This window comes from Podarcis erhardii (genome assembly GCF_964252035.2).
Source record: "Podarcis erhardii genome assembly, chromosome: 10".
NCBI classification, from domain to species: Eukaryota; Metazoa; Chordata; class Lepidosauria; order Squamata; family Lacertidae; genus Podarcis; species Podarcis erhardii.
Window position 1 is genome coordinate 73,678,555 of NC_138500.1, and position 25,540 is coordinate 73,704,094.

General features: G+C 44.7%; 1 protein-coding gene and 1 long non-coding RNA gene across 2 annotated transcripts in view; one reads left to right on the forward strand and one right to left on the reverse strand.

Annotated features, from left to right (window-relative positions):
• The window catches only part of PPFIBP1 (PPFIA binding protein 1), a 114,977-nt gene extending 96,760 nt beyond the window's left edge, over nucleotides 1-18,217 (reverse strand). Inside the window, exon 1 of the mRNA XM_081879089.1 lies at nucleotides 18,061-18,217. The gene's annotated coding sequence lies outside the window, so the exon portion shown is untranslated. The remainder of the gene's footprint in view (nucleotides 1-18,060) is intronic.
• The window catches only part of LOC309351515, a 103,024-nt gene that overhangs the window by 21,099 nt on the left and 56,385 nt on the right, over nucleotides 1-25,540 (forward strand). The window lies entirely within an intron of this gene.

The window sequence follows — 25,540 nt, forward strand, 5'->3', positions numbered from 1 at the left end:
AAATCGTCTCTTAAGGCTGATGCCCCTTGACAGAATCATTAAAGATGCTTTTTCCAATTTCTGTGTGCCCTTGTAACTTACTACACGAAACTTGCTTGATGTTTTTATTCACACAGTGGTCAGTTCATAGCATATATCTGCAGGCTTCTCTTACAAGTCAATGCAAGCCAAAGTGTCTATTAAATTATTGAAAGGCCTGGTCACACATCGTATTAAACCACAGTTCAAAACAAACAACAGTTTAATGGGAATGTGCAAGCTGCTCAAATGTTCTCTGCTCCTCCCCCACTTCAAGAACCAAACTTATGACAAACCATGAGTGGTAACTAAGGTTTGTTCTTGGCTCACAGCTAATGGCTTGTTTGGAGAGACATGAGCCCAGGTTCAGACATTATGACCAACCAGAATATGGCTTGTTTCCTGGCAACAGCAGGACAGGTGGAGCTGCTGGGCAAGACAGCATTGCAGCAGCAGTCTGTGCAATGAGTTAAACCAAAGTTTGCTTTTAGCTATGGTTTAATGTGATATGCAAACTCATCCAGCACATAAGAGACTAGTCTCTTTCAGATCTCATCTCTACAATGATCACACTTAGGAGGAAACCCCCTTCTCTCAACTGCACATCTGTACTATGGGGATTAACATTGACCTACCTTGCAGAGTTGTTGTGAGGATAACTGAGATAAGGTACTGATGACCAACAATGGTGCAGATTCAATTAATAGCACAGATATTGTAGCCCCATTGTCTCAGTCAATTATCCCAAACCAAACTGACTTTGATTCAGACAAAAATATTTATTAGTGGCCAGATGCACAATGTCAGATGTTTGAAAATGCATGTGCTACCAAAAGCAAAGGACAGCACCTGCATTTAGAAATCATTCAGTTGCACATGCAATTTTTGCCCACGGGTCCTCTGTGGCACTCTGTGGAATTTCAGGGGTATCCAAGACAATGGAGCAGAAAATGCTCTGAGTAAAAAGGACAGGCTTCAAACTTCTGAAACACATTGAAGCAGGGATGAGGAACCCATGGTGGTGCTCCAGAAGTTGCTGGACTCCCTTAGCCCAAGCTAGTATAGCCAGTGCTCAGGGATAATGGTAGCTGTAGTCCAACAACATCTGGAGAGCCACAGGTTCCCCAATCCCACCTAAAGTGTTAATCCACTAAAAGATTAACAAGATACACACCTCTTTATTTCTTTACATAACTTAAGTTCAGCACAAGTTCCAACTACAAATTACAGTAAATCAAGACTGACATTACCCAAGATGCATAGCTTCCAACCACTTAGGCCAGTGTTTCCCAAACTTGGGTCTCCAGCTGTTTTTGGACTACAACTCCCATCATCCCTAGCTAGCAGAACCGGTGGTCAGGAATGCTGGGAACTGTATTCCAAAAACAGCTGGAGACCCAAGTTTGGGAAACACTGACTTAGGCAAAGACATTATAATATATAGTAGGAGTGTGGTTCTTTCTCTGCCCTTCACTCTTAATAGCATAGGTAACATGGTAACTTGGTTAGCTAGGGCTTTTCCCAGACTATTTGCAAAGCTATATGATAAAGATGCAAAGTCTTCTGCCCTGCTTTTCAAGCTGTAAACATGTCCAAAAGACAAAGGCGTGTGTGCAGACTGGCAAATCAAGCACATGTGCTTTGGGGAACTTGCAGGCAAAGCTACTGTAAATACCACGCTTTGGGCTACCAATTCATGCTGTTGAACTTTCATTTAGTATTGCATTGCATTTGCACTGTTCATTAACAACCTCCACCCATAAAATCATTTAAAAAACAAACAAACAACTGAACAAATACTGCCCTCAAGTAGAACTGTGCTACTCAAACGAAGGACTGGAATTCCCTGTGAGTAAATGAAGGCAAACTGTCGCTCAAGTGGATTTTCCTCCAGTTATGGTCTATTTCACAGCTGCTGTAATGCCCAACAGCTGAAATGTTTAAATCTGCTTTTTATATTAGCAGCACTCAGTCAGAGTTGTTTTGAGACACAGGCCTGAGTGGTTTGCTCTCAAGAGGATCTCATCACAATAAAAGTAATTGCAAGAATCTTTCTTATTTCTTACACCAGGCAAGCAGTTTCAAGCTAACCATAATTGCCTTTCATTTCAACCAGTCTCAGCTTTAAAGGAATAACTCAGAATTAGATCTGTTGTACAAATTAAACACTACTCGCATGCTGGGAACTGTTTGGACAGGAATAATACAATCAGCCTGAAGCAAAACTGGCAGGATTGTATATGCACTCCAAGGCACAAAGGAGAATTTGAAGGTCCAGCTTTGCTCAGAACAGCAGTCTATCGGGGTAAGTGACCAACAGTCATTCTTTGACTATTCAAACACACTTTTTCATACAAAAAAAGAAAAAGAAAATTGTTTGCAAAAGTGAATGTTTTCAGGACTGGGGAAAAACAGTAAAGCATATGTAAGTCTGTACAAATGAAGCTGTTTCAAATATGGTTGTATTTCTAAACTTCAATTATAGACTTTGTTATACTCTTATTTTAAAAGGCACAATACATGTCCATATATACTGGGTGGTATTCAACTAAGTTTTACTCAGAGTAGCCCCAGTGAAATTAAACAACATGACTAAGCTAGGCCCATTGATTTCAGTAAGTCTCCTCTGAGTAAAACCTAGTTGAATACCACCTACTATGTTCTGCTGTGGTCATCTTGAGAACTATGCTGCATCAAGTATTTATGGTCTGCATAACAAATAAACAGAGCTGAAAATATGGGGCTAAAGTACATAGGACAAGATTCTTAATTTATTGCATACCCATTTTCTGGGGTTCACAATGTCTCGTGCTATATTCATAACGCAGCAGTCCTACCCACCCCTGGATCTTCTCTCCTGACATGGAAGCCCATAGATGCATTGCATGCCTGGGTCACTCTAAGGGCTTCTGAAGTACCAAGTGACAAGCATATATTTGCCCCAGCCCTCTTCTCAAGCACAGATGTGGCGAGGGATCATTCCAGCAGTTGCACTGCGTTCAAAGGGCCTTCAATCTGCAGGGACGATCTATCACTCCCAGCCCCAACTATACTTAAGAAGAGAACAGAGATGAATCTTTTCTGTGCTGTGCTGCTTTCTGAGCTGCCAAAAGCAGGGCCAGCCCAGGACATTTTGGCATTTGAGGCAAACCACAAAATGGTGCATGCACACCCCAGACAGGGAAGAAGGAGAGGGTGAAGCTCTACATCAGGAACAAGGAGAAGAATGAAAATCTACACACAATGAGTTCCTTGGAGCAGTGTTAGAAACTGGGATGGGAAAGCCAGGAGCCATGTGGCTCCTGGGACCTAGGTTGTGGGCACCAAAACAAAACAAAAATTTGCTTCCCCGCTACCAGACCAAGCAGCCCCGTAGCAAAATAAATAATGCTGCTGGGTGAATTGGGGGTCTGAACTCTACCCCACCAAGCACCTGATTCACAAGGCAGCCCAACAGAAAAAAAAAAAAAAATTCCTGCCAGGTGATTCAAGGGGTCTGCAGGGTAGCAAAATAGTTGATTTGCTCGGCAGCAGCAAAAAACAAATACGAGTCTTTAGCTGCTGCACTACTGGGTAAATCATCTGTTTTGCAGGGTAGTGCAGTAGCAAAAGACAAGTCTGCCCTGCCCAGTGCCACCAGGCACTGAATCACATGGCCAGGGAGGTAGAGATGCTATGTGCCAAAGGCAGCACCTGGAAATCTCCATCCAGTTGCAAAAGGCTGATTGCCAATCACAAATGCAACTGGTGCCGGCTAATTTTGAACCGTGCCTTGGAGGCCGGACTTGCTGCCCTCTGTATACTGCCACCCAAGGCAGTCACCTCACCTTGCCTCATGGAAGGGCCGGCCCTGGCCCCAAGCACCTTGAAAGTGCAGAGGTTTGTTCCTGACCCAGCACCACATCTCAGTTGTTCCTCTCGACCCTTTGCTAAAATCATGAGGCAGGTTTGCTTTTCCGAATAAAAATATTTTTTAAGCATTCATCTCACAACAATCCCCACAGAAGAGCAAAAAGCAATTGAGCTATCTCCGTTGAACGAAGCTACTTAAAGTAAGGGGTTTACAAAACCATTCTTGGAAATAGAAGGCAATTGTATTATCTCTTATCTTGAGGATAAGCCCAGGGCAAAATCACATTGCAAGACAACTAGGGCAAAATCCATTTATGCTACTGGCTATGAGACAGTGAACACATGCCTGCTCTTTGTTATTACAGCAATATCTAAACTGCAAAAATTGCAACACTTTTTAACATCTTTGTACTTACAGGACCCAAAGAAAGAAGAAAGATTTTAGCAGTTTGTTTTAATGCAAAGCATTCACACATTAAAATGTGTGAGTGAGAGGTAGACAGAAATACATTAAGAGAAGAAGAAATGTTGTGAGCATCAGCACACCTTTTCGGTCCTATTCTCCTCCTAAGGCTTGACTGGAGTTGGTCAGAGCTAGGCTGCCATTGTCTGCTCCAAAAAATGGGTCCTGTTCTTCCACAGCTTCCAATGCAGTCATGAAAACAGTCATGCAGATTCTTCCACCCCAGCATTACAACACGACAAGCCGCATCACAAAACAAAGGATGCCTATGAATACCCATCCTAAAGGTATTTTCTTGAATCACCTTTAGTTTTCAGTGGAGCCTAACAGCAAAGTAATTCAACTGTAAGCCACCTTCTCAAATAGTCTCATCAGAATGTTTAAGGCCCAGCATATACCTCTGAATATACAAGACTGGAAGAATCATAGCTGTCAACTTACAGATTTGAAAATAAGGGACCAGCAGCCTTGAAAATAAGGGACCAGCAGGCAAAATAAGGGACCTGCAGCCTCACCTGTTCCAGGCACTCCAGTCTTCCTGTCCTCCTGCAGTCTGGTCAAACTCATGCTGGTAGCTTCGAGAACACTGTCCAACCAACTGAATCACATGCACCACAAGGCCTATGCAGCCTCGATTTAAGATGGCTCCCCGGCCTGGCTTTGCACTGCAAAGTTTGCAGCAGCATGTGCAACAACAAAATGGCGTCCAGCATTCAAAAAACCCCTCAGCTTGCATTAACTAGCCACACACAAGGCATGCAAGCTCCACCCCCCAGTCGTTCTTAGACTTCTTATTGGGTGAGCAACAGGGCAGGGAGGGAGGGAGAGGAGCTGCTTCCTTTGAAATTTAAGGGACATCATTTAAGGGACATCCATCAATAAGGGACAGCAGCGGGACATGGCGCTGGAATAAGGGACTGTCCCTTCAAATAAGGGACACTTGACAGCTATGGGAAGAATCCTGCCAATGATGCCTGAGGTGTTCCACTGCTGGTCTTTCACATCACAGAACTTGGATGTACATTTTGACCTGTTTCTGTAAACCAGCTGATCCTAAGTGGTCCCCTCCATATTAACGTTTGAAGCTGCCTTTTACCAAGTTGGAAGATTAGTCCATTCAACCTAGTAATGTCAGCTATAAATGGGAGCAGCTCTCCACAACCATAAGCAAAGATATTTCCCAATCATGCTATCAGACATCCTTGCAACTGTAAAAAGGCCTGGGATGGATCCTCAGGCCTTCTGTGTACAAAAGCTAAGCATTCCCCCACCGCCAGTGTGGTATAACGGTCAGTGTGTCAAATGCCCACTGAGCCAAGTTCACTGGGTGACCTTGGGCCAGCCACTGTCTCAGTTCATCATATTTCACAAGGCTGTTTCAAGGATAAAATGCGGAGGCAAGAACCATGTACACCAGGCACCCCCAACCTGCAGCCCTCCAGATGTTTTGGCCTACAACTCCCATGATCCCTAGCTAACAGTAACAGTGGTCAGGGATGAGGGGAATTGTAGTCCAAAACATCTGGAGGGCTGAAGGTTGTGGGTGCCTGATGTACACCTTTCTTGCGTTCCTTGGAGAAAAGGGGGGCCTCCTTGAAGTAGGGGCAGAACCATACAACCATCTGCACTTCAAACCAACATATTTAACTTTAATTTCTTTCTGCACAAAACCTTATAAAGATTCTCCTGTTAAAAATCTGAGACATCTTCATAGTGCTGTTCTACTTAGCTGGGAACCACAATAGTGAGACATTTAACCTCATTCAACTATGTACTGTAAACCAGTATCAAGTGGTCAAAACACACTGGTATTTAACTAGCACTAGCATTTAACAGTGGTACCTTGGGTTATAGACGCTTCAGGTTACAGACTCCGCTAACCCAGAAATAGTACCTCGGGTTAAGAACTTTGCTTCAGGGTGAGAACAGAAACCGTGCTCTGGCGGCACGGCAGCAGCAGGGGGCCCCATTAGCTAAAGTGGTGCTTCAGGTTAAGAACAGTTTCAGGTTAAGAACGGACCTCCAGAACGGATTAAGTACTTAACCCAAGGTACCACTGTAATCATGTTCAGCATGTCTACACCAATGCTGCACTGGTGCTTATTATTATTAGCATATACATTATGAAACCATGAGCTGCATTTCCAAACTCTCAAGGACAGATGCCAAGGAGCCATAACTTTGTGGCACATGTCCATAACATTTGGACTTTGCACACCGTTAACACCAGTTGTAGCCCTGACTAACACAACTGCTCCATAAAGCATGGAGCATGCCCCTGGCTTTCTGGGCAATCAGATCACATATTCCACTTCACAGGATGATTTGCCAAGTATTACAGGATTTTATTAAATACAGACAAACCTTTTGCATGAACAAGGAAGAGATAAGGCATATAGCTGTGATCTGTTTTACATGAAGCATGTCTTTTCAGGACAGTTAACCTCATAGCTCCTGTTTCCCTTGGACAATTATCAGAAATGTTACTTGAAATCTGAAGCACTTTGGCATCCATTCTTTTCCAATCAACAGCCAAAGAAACAAATGGAACATCTGGGAAGCTACAAGTGTGAGAAAAAGACTATATGCCCACAGAGGAACAATGCACAGCACAAGGAGACAACCACAAAATTCATCTGGATGGCAAGACTCATTTATGGAAAATTCCAACACAGAGACACAAAATAGAACATGACAGCAGCTATGATCACTTTTTCCCTTACAATTTGGAAAAAGAAATATAATTTAGACAGCCACCCTCCCTCGACTGAGACAAAACCAAAAAAATACCAGTCAGCTTGCTCATCTGGGTAAGAACGAAGAGGCAACTTCACAACATCACAAGGAGTTTTCACAGCTGAATTCCCTTTGCAGGGTATGTCATTAAACTAGTCAAATGGGCCTGCACTGGAAAAGTATCGGAAGAAAGAGGACTGTGAACATTATCAGCAGTGTAGATGGGAAAACACACACACGTCCACCACCATCCAATCTTCAAATTAGAGGTAACCTGCTGGCGAACACAGTTCAACATGGTAAGGCAACTGGGTGAAATTTCAACCAATTCTAGTAATTTCAACCAATTCTAATTACACACAAACAAAAGCCATGATACTACTGTAGATTTTCACTCTTAACGACATAAATGGATATTTGTTTGTTTTCATTTTATTCTCACAAAACCCCTGTGAGGCAGGTCGGGCTGAAAGAGAGGCTGGTGGAAGACTGTCCGGGGGGGCGGGGAGGAATTTTGAACCCTAGCTCAACTCCAGCACTCTCTGAATGCATCATGCGGATGTCATAGACATGATGTGAATTCTGGTGCATCATCCAAGCACATCAATTAAGTGTTAGGGCTGCAATCCTACACTTGTGTGGAAGAAATGCCCACTCAGTAACACTGGCACTTACTTCCAAGGCTCTAATTTATAAAGTCCAACGAACTTAATAAAAATGGGGGAGGGGGGACTTCTACTTTATTTATTTCAGCTCCACTTCTAATCTAGCCACAGGCTTCTCACAAGGCTAATTGGCTGGACAGTAATCCTCCGTTTAAGCACCCATTAATATGGGTTAATACTTATTCTGCTCATTACCTTAGGAAGCAGGTATTGTTTATGAAGGACTGTGAAGATGAGTGTTGACAAATGAGGCCTCTAGTTCACAAAGTGGGTTTTTTTTCCCAGTTGCTTATATATATTCAAATAGTTTCAGATCATTCTATTCATTATGATTCTAGGTAAAAGTGTTCACAGTGAATTTTACCATTGTACAGTAGGCTATCATCTGCACACACCAACACCTCCCTCTCTATCCTCCATCCAGGCAAGCAAAGGGGATTATCAGAGTTCAAGATCACATTCCAACCAGGCAAAAACACTCAAGGAGGGTACAAAGCAAGGCTGGAGAAAGGTGTGCCCCCAGAAAGTCCCAACAGCCAAACAGAGAGTCCGGAAGGGCTGTACTTGGCTAGGAAGCAGAGGGCTGGAGTGATGGGAAAACCAGTGTGGTGCAAACACATGGGCAAAGCCAAGTGAGTTTCCCGTCGGTGTGCCTGCACCACACTAACCTCCCTGCTGCATCACCCATTCCCCTCTTTCTTCTTGGGAAGCAGCAGTGAGTCAGCTCTCAGGAGGCAAGATGAGCAGTGCCACCCCACCTCACCATCTGCTACTGAGTGCAGTTTGATGTAGGAACCCCAAGTTCAAATCCACAGCTATCCTCTTTGTGGTTTGGCGTTGGGCAAGCCACTGGTCATACAAAAGCCCTCACACATTTAAACCCAACATGGAGGAATTGTGGGACTGCATGGGCTAGCCTCCCCCTCAACACTGACTTGTCCACCAACAAGGCCTCACCAACCATGAGAAGGGAGCGTACGGACAGAGCGCCTCCAACAGGATTGGGGGGAGAGAACCCTGGGCCAATCTTGATCGCCACACGCACACATATGGAATTTTACATGTGTTCTTCCAACACATGCATAGTGCTCCTTCTCAGGCTCACAGTAGGGCCAACATAACCCTGTAAACCCCCTCAACATGTTAGAAAGATTTATGTCAGCTAAAAGGTAAAACATAATGAATACTTTAAAATAAAATTGACAAACTGTTGTGCAGTCCCATGTAAAGCTAAAGTACACATCATACAGGCAAAGCCCGCAAAATCGAACATAATCTTTTATATTTTATGTTTTTAAAGAAATATACTACTGACGTATACTACTTTTGAGATACCAGAGAGGTAACACCTTTTAAAGAGCTATCTTTAGGAAGGGAAACAAATGCACTGAATATCATTTAACAATGTGTAAACCATTTGCACCATGATGATCAGATTACTACTTAAAAAAGGTATCTTCATGTTCCGATACACCTAAAGCTGACCCCTAATAGGACAGAGGCATGACTGGTACAACTTGTGGGGTAAGCACACTACTACTGCAATCTGCACCATCATGGCAATGCAAAACACAGCTTCCACCACTACATGCATCATGGTCCCACAAAAGTCACAAATTCCATTTCCCCACAAGCACAACAAACTTTTGCACTGGGCCCAAGTACACAGGCCAGCCAAAGTAAATAATGAGCACTTCTTGTGTTGAAGATCCCTAAACATTTTCAAACCAGCAGTTTTGGTCAGGGCTGTTTCCCTTTCAGAAGGCTTCTTAATATTCACTGCTTCCAGAATATTGCTACAGGGGATTACACACACCCAAGATCTTCTGGACACTCCCAGCAACACCGAGACCCCCTTTCCCAGGAACTCTCATCTGGGTTGTAATTTGGTGAAGATAAGAAACAGCAGGAGCACTTTCAAGTAGCAGGAGAGAGACTCTCTTATTTGGCCGTATTCCAGTGAAAACAGGGCAATGCTCTGCCAAGCCAGAAGATTCGGGGAGGGGATGGCAAAGAACACCAAAAAACCCCAAACAACTGGATAATAAGCAAGTCAACCTTAAGTAGGCCCTATATATAGAGGGCACACCATTACATTCTAGCTGCTCAAATGCAGAAAGACTCAAACTACAATGTGTAACCTACAATGCAGTTAAAAAAGAGCGGACTCAGGGGCAGAGAGCAGAAGGGGAAGGCATCATTCGCACGCACCACTGCTGTCTGTAAATCCTTGTGATATACAGGCCCTCCCACCCCACATACATTCCAGCTGCCACGGTGAGGCTGGTAAATGATACTCCTTCCCTCTGCTCACATTTCACCCCAGGCCAATCATAGCGCAAGTAACTTAGGGAGAAGCCATTTGTTTTGCATCCCTCATTTGCCTCATAAACAAAGAGGCCCCAGGAGATATCCCTTTGACACCTTGAAAGTAATCCTCGCTTTCCCACAGGGGGTGCGGGAATGTTCACATTCCCATTTCATAAAACTGTAGGACAGAACTAGGTCACCCAGTAATTGTGTAGCCTTAAAGGGGCAGCCGAGTTTGGATTTCACTTTGAAGTCTGAAAATGAGGTCAACATCACAGGAAGGGGTGGGGGTGGGGAAGAAAAGGCAGTCTTGAGGGGACATCTCCTCTTTTGACATGCATACCATCCATATGAGAACCTCACGCTGTGGCCCTCATTCCTGAAGGATTTATAAATAAACGCAGAGACTATACAAACGTACATAGCTGGGAGCTTTACGGATCGAGTCTGAACATTGTGAGCATTTCACACAGGGCTCTGGTTTTGCCCCCAAGGTGCTGCCCTAACACGCATCAGGCTATTTCCTTTAACATCTCCTTCTGCGAAACCAGTGCCTCCCGGCTGGAAGAGGTGGGGAGAACACACACAAGTTTTCAAATTGTGTTCAACTTCTGGTCGGTCCTTGAAAATACATTCAGGGTTTCCTCAGTAAGATCAGGCAGACAACCTGCCCCCCACGGCCAGCTTTCTCCTGCAGTGTCCACCCCAGGAGCACATGGGGACCTTCAAGGATGCGCTCTCAGGACAACGGTGAGGCCTACAACTGGTGCCCTGCAAGAAGCGACTCACATTGTGCTCTGTACGTGTCCCTAGATCCATTGCAACATGCAAGCCCAATCCATAGAGATTCCTCAGTAGGCAAGGGTTTCCTAAAAGAAGGTTTGAGAACCCCTGAACCTAAAAAATTGTAGTGTCTCAGATAATATTTCTGAAGGCAGCAGCCGCCTCACTCTCTTTTGGTTTCATCAGGAACTTAGGGCATTATGAGTGAAATCCTAGTGGCATTTTTGTTGACGGCTTAGGTGACAATCTTTTGAAGTTGTAAGTTCTGGATGCTTAATAGGCAGGTCCATCGGCAGATTCCAAGAACAAAACAGAAATTGCTGAGGAGTGATATGACGGGATAGCAAATTTTCAGGGTTAAGAATTCACTGGCAGTTTTTCAATGAGGTGTAGTTCTGAAACCAGAAATTAGATTGTTCCCTCTGTTTAGCTGGTATATGCGACAATTTTGGCCATGTGTACACTTAAAACTGCAGATGCAACACAATCTCTGAAATCAGACCTGTTTCGTATAGTTTATAGGACTGTAAGACATAGAAAACTGCTAAGATTTTAAATGCATACTTAATAGCTGTGGAACAATTAGACCAAAATAGATGAGCATCATTTCTCAAATGTGCCAACATGTAAGAATCAGTCATTTCAACAAACCAGTGTTGAAAGTTAGCTTCTGTAGAAGAAATCAAGCAAACCTTTGAACTGAACACTACTGTAGAAGTGTTCTTCTGGTTTAACAGGAGTTAAATACATAACAGAATGTGTTATAGGACTTTGACACTGAAATGGAGAATGACACTAAAACCATGCTAAGGATGTGCAACACATACAGTGACCTGAAAGTGTGGCATATTTCAGTGAAGGATAAATACTGGTGGAGCATATTACTTAATCACATGAACCATGTAAGCAGGGAAGTATTTGGTTCAAATATCAGTTCTGCCACAATCAAACTGGATAACCTTTAGCAAAGCCACCAACACCATCTCCTATATATGCATCAGACCATGCACTAAATGACTGTATAATGTATTTCAGCATTTGTCACAGAGACAGGAAAAATATAGCTGTCCTTGTACAATAGGGTGGAAAGCAAGCAGCATAACCCCAGCCATTTATGAAATAATTTGGAAATTAACATACTACAGTGGACACTCGGGTTGCGAACGTGATCCGTGCGGGATGCACATTTGCAACCCGCGTCTGTGCATCTGCGGGTTGCGATTCGGCGCTTCTGCGCATGCGCAACCGCTGAAACCTGGAAGTAACCCGTTCCAGTACTTCTGGGTTTCGTCAGTCTGTAAACCCAAAAAAACGCAACCTGAAGCGACTGTAACCCGAGGTATGAATACAGTTAAACAAATTAGGAAAACCTTAATTTCAACATGTGCCATTTCCTTATTGGCCTAAAGCAGTTATTTTCTACATGAGAAAATAATTTTAAATGTCACATAAATTCTGTAATTTTTCAGAACCCCAAAACTGTGTATAAAAGCAAAACTCAATATACACTCGGACCCAGCTGTAATGCAAGGAAGCCAATATTCTAGTTGGCTGCCATGTTTACCAATGTCATGTTGTCAACAAGGCAGTAAATGCGGGGGGGGGGTTATTGGGTTGTTGTTATTTTATGGTCTTATATTTTGATTTTATTCTGTGAACCACCCTGAGACTTACAGGAATAGGGCAGTATATAAATTCAATCAATCAATAACGTCTGCACTGTATCACTTAAGAAGACTGCAGATGGGGATTCACATAATGGGATGCTCTGCCAAGCAAAACATGCCCGACATGTGGAAAAGTTGGGGTATTAGGATACAATCCCCAAGATGCAAGTCTTAAGACTGCCTTAGTAAGAACTAGTTCTCAAATATGCGACCAAGTGCAAAGTTGACATTCAGCCTTCACCAGTAATTTGTTTGCCCTCAGCCGTTTGAGGAGGGTGTTACAACCATATCTCCAAAACAAAAAACCTGAAAAGCAACATAGGAAACCTGAAACATACGAAAACTAAACCTTCCACAAGTTTAAAAATCCTCTTCTAGAGCTGGCAGTCACTTACAACTGTTACTGTGCCCCTTCTCATCCAGTAAGAGTGAGAAAATGTTGGGGTTTTGGAAGAAGTGACTCTCACTCCCCTGGGAAGGAAACGAACCATCCAAGCAGGCCCCCGTCATGGGAAGGGGGGTGACACCTTTGGGATTCTTGTTCCCTCAAATGTATCTTACCCAAAATGTATCTTACCCAAAACTGCAGCTTTTCTTTACCGATATAAAGGGGAGGAGGGGGCTGCCAGTATTTCACTCCCAAGCCTTCAGCAACAAAGAAAACTGCTCCTGGCTTGCAAGAAGTGTACAAACTGAGAAATTTTTGCTGTTCACCACCTTGGGGCAGTCTAGAAATGTTTTTATAAACAAATAGGCACACTTTCTTGTTTAAATTGTTAAAGGAATTTGGCAACTTCACACTTCTTTAAACAGGGCCTACATTTCATAAAATCTTCACTTTCATACCCCCAGTTCCCCCACATCTCCAGTTGTGGGCTTCTTCCATTGTCATGGACTATGAACAGCTGCTCACAGCAATACAGAAAACAGTATGGACGAAGTAGAAGCAGAAGGCGCCCAAAGAAAACCTACACCTCTCAAAATAATTTTCCTGCTTAAATAACTTTCTCCTTAAAAAGCCCAAGCTCTCCAGGTGAGAGACTAACCAGCCAGTCAGCAGACTTGAGCTAACTGTTCTGTTTTGAGCTACTGAAGTAAAATCCCATCTTTTCCACCTCCCTGGCACTTCCCACTTCCATTGACCATCTGCCCTACTCACCAAACTTCCTGTGGGCTTCAGAATCAGCAGTCCCACCTTGACCACCACGCCTGAGAAGTGCTAGACTTCAGTCTCTAGGGTCTCCCAAACACTCACTACTTTTCCTGGTGCTTATGGGTGCAGGGTATAAGGAATGCTAGCAGTGCAAGGGGGGCGCGGGGGTGGGGGGAGCATGCATTTGTGTCCAAATAAACACTTGCACCACGCACAGACAAATGCCCATCTTTACACATCCAGGGTCAGTTTATCTCCCACGGTAACAGCACCCAGAATTCTTTAGTTTTTCCCTATATATGGAGAGAAACATTCACTTACATGTGCAAAGCGAAGAAGACCACAATTCACGTGGCAGTTCAGTGTGTTTCTGAAAAGCAGTTCTATTTGCACAGCTCCATCCTTGCTCACACTCGAGTGTAACAGAATGTTAGTAACTATACACTGTATATTTAAAAGTGTGAGAATGTTACAGTACATCAAGGCTTTTTGACTGTTCAGAATATCTGCACTTATGAGCGCCTTTGTTGTTGCACTGAAGTTTCAGGAATAGAGATGTTTATTTTGCTGATCACTTATGCCCTTCTGCATGTTCTACAACCAACAGTTCGCAGTGCATATTTTACTGTCAAAACCTTGAACGAGGCTAAAGGAAAAAGAACTAGCAATGCTGACTGTGCCATAAATCCTTAAAAATTGTCTACAGATTAAAAACATGAGGTAAATTTGAATCAGTCACTCCCCATAAATATGGTTTAGAAAACTGCTTTAAGCTATCCTTTAGAATCAGAAAAGCTACTTATGAAGAACACTGGATACCACCACTTTTAGCCATTTAGTCAGCTCTTCAAAAACAGCTTGGGGTTGCCAGCCTGGGGGTTTGGCCCCCATCTCTTCTGCACACATTACTGAAAACAGATAATCTCCCAAAATACCATCCAAGAGTCCACTCTGGTACCAAGAGAATAGGGAAGAAAGAAGATGTGGCTCTTCAGCTGGCAAGACAGGACCCACGAATGGGTTGCGCTAAGCATTTAACTTGTGCGCATTCAGCTTCACGTGCTTGGCAAAGAAATAATAAAATAAAAGGGGGCAGGTACAATCCCCAGAACATAGCATCTGCCTAAATTGAGGGCTTACTTTATACTTAGTATTTATGAATTGTTTTTCTTAAAAGTACTTCCAGTTCTTGTCAACTTCAGCATCAAGACACAGGGGAAGAATCTTAGAATCATACGCTTTCAAACACTCCAAGACACTTTATATATATTATCCCCATTATCTTTATAATATGAGGTAGGCTACCTCTACAGTGGTACCTTGGGTTACAGACGCTTCAGGTTACAGACTCCGCTAACCCAGAAATATTACCTCGGGTTAAGAACTTTGCTTCAGGATGAGAAGAGAAATTGCGTGGAGGCAGCAGGAGGTCCCATTAGCTAAAGTGGTACTTCAAGTTAAGAACAGTTTCAGGTTAAGAACGGACCTCCGGAACGAATTAAGTACTTAACCCAAGGTACCACTGTACTTCTATACTGAAAGGGTTGTGATGTCCTAATGACCATGACTAAACTTGAAATAGGAACCCAACAGCTCACACTTTTAGCCACAAGACAACAGCCCCAGATGTAGTGCTCAGTGAAAATGCCACCACACCATCAGCAGGTGTTACGTTAATGTGCAAGATATTAGTCACAAGTCAAGAACTTGACAGGGCCCAGCTTTAGCAACTCTCTGGTCTATTACTACTCCTTATGAGCTACCACTCTACATGTGAGGGGCATTCACACATTTGGGAGTCCTCCGTGTCTAAGGATGCTATTCTTAGTTGCTCTGTGTGGAGTGACGGTCTGAAACATAACAGTATGATTTTATTGCTTTGGCTCGTTGTTACTGTATTAGGCTTTTTACCATTTTATGTTGTGAACGTTATCCGGTTGATTTTATGAGGTACTACATGCTGCATTCTGAAACAAAGTCTATTAAATAAATGAATGAACTATTATTTGTATCAATAAACTTGTTAGCCTGGCGTCTCAACAGAAAGATGAATCTGCCTTGCACAGGATACCACCGTGCTTCTTTCACTGCAAACCACTCTGTATCCCTACTACAGCTGTGCAGGATCCATCACAACAAAGCTTTATTTTTCAGTTCCCTGGGCTTCCCTGCTCTTTCTTAGAGCCAAGATTCTCAAATGGAAGTTGCAAGTCACTTGTAGGTAGGAAAGACAAATGTTGGGCCTGCAAAAGTGATCTGCTGCTACTGAAGACCAGTGTCCTTTCTCTCTTTGAAGCCCGGGTGAGGCACTCCAAGTGCAGCAGATAACGGAAGGAACTGCTCAGTTCCTGTCTTTTGGGTCAATCTGGAGCAAACAAGCAGACCCTGTTGCCAGGAAAGAGAGGACAGCGAAAGGAGTCTCTATTTTCCAACTCCACAGAATTCATATGCATCAACACTTCTATGGGCAACAACCTACACACAACCCCCAACGAAACAGATGGTTAATATGGGCCTGGTTTGGGGAGAGGGAGGGTACAATTCAGAAGATGGATCACCGTATTTTTTGCTCCATAAGATGTGCCTGACCATAAGACGCACCTAGTTTTTAGAGGGGGAATGTAAGGAAAATAATATTCTTTAAAGGGAGCGCTGAGCAGAGCCTGTAGGCATTCCAGGCTCTGCTCAGGGCTCCCTTTCACGAGCCGCGTGGAGCGTGTGTGCCGCTCTTGGGGGCTTTTCCCTGAGGAGGGAGAAGGGCAGCCCGTCAGTGACGGAGAGTCTTTCTGTCAAAAAATGATTTAAATCAAGTCTTACTGACTAGTAATTCAAATCGTGATTTAAATTGATTTGATTTAAATCAAATCCACCCTGCTGGGAATAAACAGCTTCCCAAAGCTGCATTTTGCACAAGTGTAAAAGCGTGCAAGTGTTATAGGATTTCACCACAGTTTACACACACAAAGACATATGCTGCATCCATCCCAGAGCAGAGGTTAAAGACACCAAACTGAACCAACAACCCAACAAGCAGAAGCTTCAAAGAGAAGCTTCAGTCAGTCTTTATTTTACTCTCTCCCAACTTTCCTCAGATGGTGCCGCCCAACATTTTTACTGCTCAAAAGAAGGTGGGTTTGTTTTGCTCCCGTGAATAAGCAAACGGCAGATGTCTAGCTGGAATATATGGCAGCTTCCAGTTTCACAGGCAGGAAGAGAAATAAAGAACTCTGTGTTCGCAGGAGCCCTTGCTCCCCACTGGGCAGAGACAGCAGAAATTTGACAGGCTTTAAAAGCAGCAGAAAACATAACAATATTAAAAACACAAAGTAAGTACCTATTGTACAGAACAACCTCTCCCAAAATAACCCTTATCCCAAATTAATAAAACCATGACTTTTTAATTCAATTAAACTGCAGTTCTTGAGCCATTCACACACTGCTGTAGCCAAAACAAAAATCAATGAGGCTGATCCAGAAGGAATCTGGAAAGGTCACTTCCACTAGCCTTGAAACTGCACTACAAGTATGGGGTGGGATTAGGCATGTTGGTTTTTAAAAAGCTACCAACTTAAATTAAACCTCAAGCAAATTTTTATTGGCACCAACAGACCGGACTAATAAACTTCTTCCCTCTAGTCTAGTGAAGCATAGAACCTTAGCCTGGGAGACATTAAGCCAGCAGCCAAAAATATTCTCTCCAGCATGACAAGGTTTTCACAATATCCTGCTAGATCCCCACCACTTGAAGATCACCTTTTCCATTGAGCACCAGTGTGAACATAAAAGCAGGCCGTTCTTCCCAAGCTGCATCTGACCTTAGGAGGAGGTCTTGAGCATATACCTTCCTTAAAATCTCCGCCCCCCCCTTTACCAAATCTCATCCATATTCATTTTTAATATATTTCCCCATGCTTTCATCCACATGATTTTCCACAAACACGCACACTACATTCATTGCCCAATCATCACTGGTTTGAGAAAAGACTCCAATTTCTTTGGCGTGTGATCAACCTGTTTGGATTCCAACCTGCAGATTGGCTCCCCCCTCCCCCCCTCCCAGGAAGGATCCCCCCTTGCCCGCCTTACCGATCCCACCCCAGTCTTCCAGTTTACATCTCTCCACCCTTCGAAGGACTCGCTCCTTCCCCCCCTTCAGAAGATCAGCCCCCATTGAGGACCCACCTCGGCGCTTCCTGCCGATGGCCAACAAGTGGGGAGGGGGCGCCTGGTGCTTTAAAAGCCAGAACCCGGAGGGGGGGGCGGAATAGAGGGTTCCAGGAGGAGAGAGGGAGGGAGAAATTAGGCAGCATCCCCCAAGCAGCATGGCCAGAGAGCGGCCGCGTTTGCAAGTCAGGAAAAGCAGCCGGAGAGCAGGCGAGCTCCTCCTGCACACGAGGAGACCCACGGACTTACCCAAGTCGGAAGCGGACCGGGACTTCCAGCAAAGAAAAGGCCTCGCCCCTCTGCCCAACTTTACAAAGCCATCCCCCCCTCTCCCCCTCTCTCTCCCCCCTCCTTCTCCTTCCGCCTCGCGCCCCGCAGGATCCCAGCCGGAGAAGGGAGCCCGGGGGAGACCCACGTCACTCCCTTTTCCCAGGCTCCTCCCGCCCCGCCCCCGCCAAGGGAGCGGCCCAAAGAGAGCCCGCCCCCGCCTCCCGCCGATTGGCGAGGGAGGACGTCACTCGCGGGAAGGGGGCGGGGCTGGGGGCTGGCCCGCCTCCCCTCGACATTCCAGGATCCCGGGAGGGGGGGGCGGGGGGCGCCTTTGCCGCGTCCGCGGGGAAGAGGCGGCGCGGGGAGTAAACAGCGCGCAGCGAATCACGGCGGGGTTTGTCGCGAATGCAAAGTGCAAACGGGGATCTTTACTACCAATGCAAAGTCAAAACTGGTTTTAGAGTTTTTCCATTTTGAAAACAATTTTCCCCTCGTAGTTTCCGAAACTGCGTGCTCTCGAGGCGGGTGGGGAGAAGAGCCCCAGGACTTCCAGCAACTTTAAAAAAAATATGTGTTGTCCTGGAGGAAATCTGCCTGCTCCAGGCCATGTTGGGGGGGAATTAATTGGAATAAGGTTGCATTTTAACAGCCTCCCCGCCGTTTGGCCCATTCCTTCGCCCTCGCGCTCCGCTTGCAAGGTTTGCTCTTCGCAGTCCGGAACTGAAATTAACTGCAGTTTGGTTTTACAATGGACGTTATTCCCACAGCAGCAACAGCAAACACCAGCCAGTCGCGCAGCCAAATTCTGAATGAATTGCAATTCAACTCGGGGACTGTCGCTAAATGATTCAGTTTAGGGACTGTCGCTAAATCATCTTTTTTGTGTGTTTTAGGATTGGGGGATCAAAACAAAAGCTTCTCAAACTAATTTTAAAAGGTCTGGCCTGAGTCAGGAATTATAGAATCAAACAACTGTAGAATTAGAAGGGACCCCAGGGGTCTTCTAGCCCAACCCCCTGCAATGCAGGAATCTCAGCTAAAGCATCCATGACAGATGGCCATCCAACCTCTGCTTAAATGCCTCCAATTAAGGAGATTCTGCAACCATTCCACTGCCAAACAACTTACTGTCAGAAAGTTCTTCCTGATCTTTAGTTGGGATCTCCTTTCTAGTAACTTGAAGCCGTGGTTCAAGTCCTAACATCCAGAGTTGGAAAAAAACAAGCTTGTTCCCTCTTCCAGCCCTTGAGATATCTGAAGATGGCTATCATATCTCCTCTCATTCTCCTCTTTTCCAGGCTAAACAGACCCAGCTTCTTCGTTCGTTTCTCATAACACCAACAACCTTCTAGCAACACAAAACCCAGACCTTAGGCAAGCAAAATGCACTATACTGTACAGTGACACATTATAACCAGGCAAAAGCCCTCAAGGAGAACCAGCGAGAGGCCTGGTCTAGGGCTGTGGTGTCCAAACTTTTTTCAAAGAGGGCCAGATTTGATGAAGTGAAGGGCCGTGAGGGCCGGCCAAGGGGCCAACCAAAGTTGTTAAGCTTTTTTTAGGATTGAACCCCAGGAAATAAACTGCCACAGGGGCCGGATTAGGCCACCGAAACAGACTTTGGACATGCCAAAGAGTCCAAGAGCCAAACAGACTGACCTCAAGGGCCACATGTGACCTTCATGCTTGATGTCCCTCCCGCTATTCTAGACCTTCAAATGTTATTGTATAGGAGTTCTGTCCTCTTTTGGACTCTGCCTTTATACATATGAGGTACAGTAAGAATATACACATTCCAACACTGAAGCATTTAGAAGTGTTCAAATTAATCCCACACACATTTAATGAACCACAAAGAAGCAGCAGGAAAACACCTGCTGGTTACGGTCGTTGCATCTTGACACTCCCACTGGCCACGTCCCACATACAGTTGTACATAGAGTCATACGATTGTAGAGCTGGAAGGATTCCAGGGGTCATTTAGTCCAACCCCCTGCAATGCAGGAATCTCAACTGAAGCATCCATGACAGACCCCCCGAATGCTCCTCACTCAGCAGCATCAAGGTGGCAGCAGGTGGTGTCCATTGGGACTAATGAAGTGGAAGGCAGGGGCCCCAAACAGCAGGTGGAGCCAGTGAGGCACAGAGCCCACTCATTCTAGTTTTGCCCCCCTTCCCTGCTGAGTTTTACAAGGGCAGACTGGGACTAAGGAAGCCAGCAGCCCCTGGACTGGCTGTGAAGTGGCAAGGTGTGGGTGCCCGAGAGCAGCCCGAGTTTGGGGGGGAACTTCCCCATTAGCCCGAACGGAGCAGCCCCCCCTGCTTCAAGTGCTTTCTCACCAGCCATTCACTGGCTCTGTTTGGGAGGCCCATCTCAACACCACTTTGGTCAGAACTAAATACAGCTTTGATACAGTGATAGCGCAGCACTTCATTTTGCCAACAAATTGTGCTGTTCTTCCTCTGAAAATTAAGCCCCAGGTAAGCTCTTCTTTGCATAGATTTTATGCCATCACTTTAACAAAGTGAAAATTAGCATAGAACAATGCTACTAAGTCTGCAGGAACCTTGAAACTATAACACTTGGATGTGAGAAAACTGCTAATATTTGCACTGTGGTGCTTAGTCGGGGTATTTTAGGTTTAAGTTTTAGCACTTCTATGGTATTTTAACAGCAATAGGTAGCTAAAGTATTTTAGCTGTTCTAGGAGAACTGTGGTTGCTTCTAGTTTATGTTTGTTTTGCAGTTTAGGGGTATTATTTTTCCTTCCACAATCAAATGGAAATGGAATAAAAATGGTGGTCTATGTCAGTGTGGAGTTGTTGTTGTTTTGCAGTACTCACGGGTACACGGTAGTGGCACCTTCCCCCCTCCCCCCAAAAATGGCTTCTAAAGCAAGCATGCGAGGAGGGTGCGCATTTTCTCCTGTGCCCCCTCGGCACCGCTAGCCCCAGCGGTGGCACTTACTCCTCGTTCTCATCCTGCGGTAGCATAGTTGCAGGAAACTGCTGGGCTGCCACTGCACCCGCCACTCTGCCAGCTCTAAGGCTAGCGGAAGGCACTTGGCACACAGCAAGTGGATCAGGTCCATGGCGGCGGCAGCAGTATCGGTGGCTGGGCCAGGCAGCGCCAAGAGGACTCACGTTTCCTTGAAGGCCTCACATGTGACACAGAGGTGGAGAGCACATGGCACTGGCAAGCCCAGTTCTGGGTCCTTGGTGGGCACTCGCCCCACATCGACCCCCAGCCTGCAGCCACAGCCAGTCAGCTGAGAGGGGTATTTCATGGTAAGTACTGGCACCTTTTCTCCCTAGAAAAAAGGCAGTGGTCTAAACAGTACTTCATATAATGCCACATCACCCAGCACTGCCATGGCAAAGACTCTTCTATATTTATTCATAATCTGAGTTCTGTTCAGCGAAGCCTTCTTGCAATTTTAGTCTGCAGCTTCCTTTGTGTAGTTCCCCACCCGTATTTCCTCCCTACTAGGCATAGTGCAACCTTGCTGATAGGCCTGGGCAATTTATCAATATATCACCCAGGACCAGTATGAGGGGCAGACGGCTTCACTCAGCAGTATCTCGTGGGTGAGACTGGCACTGCTCCTGAGTCCCTCTGCTACCAGTACCGCTTTCAGCATCAGACCGCTGCTAGCAGAGGGACTAGAGAAGGGAAGGCCTGGAAAAAACTGGAAAATTGGGAAAGAGCAGTCTGCCCCCCCCCCCCCCCCCGTTTTCCCCCAAAGCCATTTTTTTCAGGGGGGCGGGTTGATATAGTTTGAATATTCCGCACACTATTCCCCCCGCCTATTTTTTCCTGGAAAAAAATGGCTTTGGAAAAAAACAGGAAAAAACCTGCCCCCCCCCTCAATTTTTCCATTTTTCTTCCAGGCCTTCCAGCACCCCCACTTTGCAGCTCCCTGCCGACTGACAACCAGGCAGGTGCTCTCACTGTACTCTTTCCGGCAACTGCTCAAAACATTTTCATGAGGGCAGCCCATCTAAAGACGTAGAAGCTGCATGCAATTTACTTCCTTTTAACCATCTTGTAAATCATCTTTTGAATACTCTTAAACACCTGCTTTTAACTGTGTTTTATCAACCATTTTAATGTTCTGTTGCATAATTTTGTAAATTGTTTAGAAGCTCTCTTACCATCATGCCGTTTATAATATATAATAACAAATTCAATTTAAAACACACACAGAGACGCCTTTTCCTTTCAGAGTTTGAGCCTTAGTGCAACATACTATTCAGTAACTGGATGTTGATTACTTCTGGGTCTGGCATGCAAAAAAGATTGCCTTACGCTCTGCCCTGGCTGTCCTCAAGTAGAGCTGGGAAGGCCTGGGGGGAAACCGGGAAAATGGGGGGGGCAATTCCCCTCCTTTTTTCCAGAGCCAATTTTTAGAAGTCCATTAGAAAAATGACAAAGATGAAGAGGAAGAAGAAATGGAAAGTGAAAGCAGTAGTTCAGAAAATGAGATAGAATAAACTGCATGTATATGTTGTGTCTTCTGTGGGGTTTTTTTTTTAAGCACTACTCAAAAGGTAGACTTTGTATGGAGCTTAAATATTGAGGTGGACCTTAACTTTATTTGCTGTTGGTGCTAAGGGGCAAATCTGATTATTTTTTATGTTGATGGTTTCTTGCTTTTTTGTTGCTTTTGAGGGAAAGGGGGGGTGGTTACCTGTTTTATTGCAAGAATAATACTTTTATATACACTGTGTTTCACACTATTTGTAAAACTACACCACACTGAACTTTTAGATAGATAGATTCTTTATTGTCATTACACAAGTGCAACATTGCACAAGTGCAACGAAATTGGATGCCATCCCTTAAAAACAACAAAAGCAAAACAACAACAACAACCAAACAAACCACATTCCAGCCACACCCACACCCACACCCATCAAACTCCCAGGTCACACTATCGAGTTACTGCATTTAAGAAGGCCACAGCTCTTGGATAGAAACTATTTTTCAGTCTATTTGTCCTTGACTTGATGTTTCTGTATCTCCTGCCAGAAGGCAGTAGTACAAACAGACTGTGTCCCGGGTGAGATGCATCCTGCAGGATATTGTTTGCTTTCCTAAGACAACGGGAACCGTACAGTTCTTCCAAAGATGGGAGGGGATGACCAATAATCCTTTGGGCTGTGGTTATGACCTTCTGGAGCACCTTCCTCTTCCTAGCTGTACAGCTGGAGAACCAGGCACAAATACAGTATGTGAGAATGCTCTCTATGGAGCCTCGGTAGAAGGACACCAGCAGTCTCTCACTCAGATTGTTCTTCTTTAAAAGTCTGAGGAAATAAATTCTCTGCTGGGCCTTCTTCACCAGAGCAGTGGTATTTGCGCTCCAAGTCATGCCCTGATCGATAGTCACTCCCAAAAACCTGAATTCCGCCACCCTCTCCACCCGTTCCCCGCTGATATACAAGGGCTGAATGTCCGCCTTTTTTTTCCTGTAATCCACCACCAATTCCTTGGTCTTAGCCGTATTAAGAGCCAGATTGTTCTCTCCACACCAAGCACAAAGCCGCTCCACCTCGTCCCGATAGGCGGACTCATCCCCTCCTGAAATGAGCCCCACCACCGTAGTGTCATCAGCAAACTTGATGATTTTGTTGCTGGAATAAATGGCTGTACAATCATACGTATAGAGAGTATAGAGCAGGGGACTCAACACACAACCCTGTGGTGAGCCGGTGTTAAGGCTAAGGGCTGTGGACATATGTGACCCTACTCTAACCCTCTGAGAACGTTCTGACAAAAAGTCCAAAACCCAGAGACAGGTGGAGTTGGAGAGTCCAATCGCCTCTAGCTTGGACACCAGTCTATGGGGGAGGATAGTGTTAAAAGCAGAGCTAAAATCCACAAACAGCAGCCTCACATAACTCCCCGGCTGCTCCAGATGGAACAGAGCAGCATGGAGAGTGGTAGTGATAGCGTCTTCCGTGGATCTATTTGCCCTGTATGCAAACTGGTAGTTGTCAAAAGTTGATGGAAGACAGGAAATAATGTGACGGCGCACCAGTTTCTCAAAATACTTCATGATGATTGGAGTCAGTACAACTGGTCTGTAGTCGTTCAGACTACTGATTGTGGATTTTTTAGGCAGAGGAACAATAGTTGACGACTTCAATTAAATTTCTTCAATTTTTCCAAAATTTATATTTTTTCCAGGGCAAAACAGAGGAAAAAATGTTTTTTTTCTCATGGCTTCAAAATTTATGGAAATTCTACACTTCTAAGAGGGACTCAGGAACAGTGGCAGTTTCATCCATGATGTACTGCTGTCTGAGGCCGCCATCGCTCTCTGCCCCTCAGACTGCAGAGGGAAGAAGAAGCTGTATCACCAGGTGAGTGGAGGCTGGCATGAAAGACAGAAGAGCAATAAATTAAACTGACCCAGAATGGGCTTCATGGAACAGATAGCAGAAAAGCAGCATTTTGTATGAACTTTGCTTAAAGATACCTGTTGCCATAGCAATTAGGGGCAGGCTGTTCTGACCAATGAAAATAGTTTTAGGGGTCCACAAGCTGTCCCGCATGTGTTCTGTTACCCAATCATATTGCTGAAAAGGATTGTGCACGAGGAGATAATGCATGTAATTGTTATAAAAGTGTCTTGAATTTTGTATTTGTGGTCCCAGCTTTTCAGAGATATCCACTGGGGCCTCTAGATTTATGCTGCAGCAATAAATATACAGTAAACTCTTTCTACACGCTGAGTTTGTCTTCTTTTGGCTGAAGGATCAGCGTTTTTATTCCACCCACCCTTGTATGGTAACAATTGTACAACCAAAAACACTAGATTCAATAACTGGAGAGAGGTTATATGAAATATTTATATTATTATTTTCAGCCTGACTAGAGCTCTCCAAATTGCCTCACAGAATGTAATAAAAACAATATAAAAATAACCAATTAAAACTGTGCCATAAATAATTACACCAGGGGCCATACAATAGTGAAAGCAGGTCTTTTAAAAGCATTTTAAAAAAAGAATAATACTTCTAGATATTGACAGGGGGCTAAAAACAGGCTTTCCAAGAGAAAAAGTTCTATACTCAGTACCAGCACCAATAAGGCCCTGTCTCACATACTTGCCAGATGATGTAAGCAAGTGGAACTGAACCTCTCAGAAGATCTCAGTGGGTACATACAATCATGTGGGAGCAGGTGGGTCTCTAGAATGACTGCCTCTCCCCATATGAACTGACTTGGACCTCATTTGAGGCGCTTCTTTGACTGCCCCCCTCCAAGAGAGGTCCAGAGGGTGGCAAAACCAGAACAGGCAGTTTCTGTGCTGGCTTCTCACTTGTGGAATGCTCTCCCCTGGAAGGCTCGCCTGGCACCCTTCTTACATATCTGTAGGCACCTGGCAAAAGCGTTTCTCTTCTCCCAGGCCTTTGGCTAATTAAACAATCTGTGGCATTTTTAAATAGT